The sequence below is a fragment of the Schistocerca nitens genome, chromosome 1 (assembly GCF_023898315.1).
Source record: "Schistocerca nitens isolate TAMUIC-IGC-003100 chromosome 1, iqSchNite1.1, whole genome shotgun sequence".
In the NCBI taxonomy this organism is placed as follows: domain Eukaryota; kingdom Metazoa; phylum Arthropoda; class Insecta; order Orthoptera; family Acrididae; genus Schistocerca; species Schistocerca nitens.
The window spans coordinates 441492953-441494618 of NC_064614.1; the positions used below are offsets into that span (position 1 = coordinate 441492953).

Below are 1666 nucleotides of genomic sequence, written 5' to 3' on the forward strand. Positions count from 1 at the left end.
GTCCGCGCGTACTAGAGGAAGTAACTTTACAACCGACCGAGAGGCATCGTCCCCTGCAACTAGTTTAGACCTATATTGAATATAAACATTATTTTTCGCATAGTGTTTGTAAAACACAGAATTTCAATTTCGGGTACATCACATTATAGCTCCTCCTAAAGCTAAGGTATGCCCATACTTTTAATGTATCGAACAGAATCTACTGTATTTCCAAAGTGACGCAACTCCATTTTCGTTATTTTGTGAGTTAGCCATGCCATAGTGTTCTGTATAAGCTAGTAGTACGTAGGTAAAACGTAAACTCCGTCCGCAGGCCCTGGGTGACCTAGCGGTACCGGCCGGCCGCCGTGTCATCCTCAGCCCACAGGCGTCACTGAATGCGGATGTGGAGGGGCATGTGGTCAGCACACCGCTCTCCCGACCGTATATCGGTTTCCGAGACCGGAGCCGCTACTTTCCAATCAAGTAACTCCTTAGTTTGTCTCACAAGGGCTCAGTGCACCCCGTTTGCCAACAGCACTCGGCAGACCGGATGGTCAGCCATCCAAGTGCTAGCCCAGCCCGACACCACTTAACTTCGGTGATCTGACGGGAACCGGTGTTACCACTGCGGCATGGCCGTTGACCATTTTATGTTTTATCATCATCATTTAAGACTGATTATGCCTTTCAGCGTTCAGTCTGGAGCATAGTCCCCCTTATAAAATTCCTCCATGATACCCTATTCAGTGCTAACATTGGTGCCTCTTCTGATGTTAAACCTATTATTTCAAAATCATTCTTAACCGAATCCAGGTACCTTCTCCTTGGTCTGCCCCGACTCCTCCTACCCTCTACTGCTGAACTCATGAGTCTCTTGGGTAACCTTGCTTCTACCATGCGTGTAACATGACCCCACCATCTAAGCCTGTTCGCCCTGACTGCTACATCTATAGAGTTCATTCCCAGTTTTTGTTTGATTTCCTCATTGTGGACACCCTCCTGCCATTGTTCCCATCTACTAGTACCTGCAATCATCCTAGCTACTTTCATATCCGTAACCTCAACCTTGTTGATAAGGTAACCTGAATCCACCCAGCTTGGTCGAAAGATTGAACGGTGCACAGATAACTTAGTCTTGGTACTGACTTCCTTCTTGCAGAAGAGAGTAGATCGTAGCTGAGCGCTCACTGCATTAGCTTTGCTACACCTAGCTTCCAGTTCTTTCACTATGTTGCCATCCTGTGAGAATATGCATCCTAAGTACTTGAAACCGTCCACCTGTTCTAACTTTGTTCCTCCTATTTGGCATTCAATCCGTTTATATCTCTTTCCCACTGCCATTACTTTCGTTTTGAAGATGCTAATCTTCATACCATAGTCCTTACATTTCTGATCTAGCTCTGAAATATTACTTTGCAAACTTTCAATCGAATCTGCCATCACAACTAAGTCATCGGCATATGCAAGACTGCTTATTTTGTGTTCACATATCTTAATCTCACCCAGCCAGTCTATTGTTTTCAACATATGATCCATAAATAATATGAACAACAGTTGTCTTACCCCTGAAACTGCTCTGAACCATCAACTCAATTTACCGTCAACTTTGACTGCTGCCTGACTATCCATGTAAAGACCTTTAATTGCTTGCAAAAGTTTGCCTCCTATTCCATAATCTCGTAGA

At 44.5% G+C, this 1666-nt stretch overlaps 1 pseudogene; it reads right to left on the bottom strand.

Moving 5' to 3' along the window:
- Nucleotides 1-508: 508 nt before the first annotated feature.
- LOC126211388 (5S ribosomal RNA) lies at nt 509-626 on the bottom strand (annotated as a pseudogene).
- Between the last annotated feature and the right edge of the window lie 1040 nt (nt 627-1666).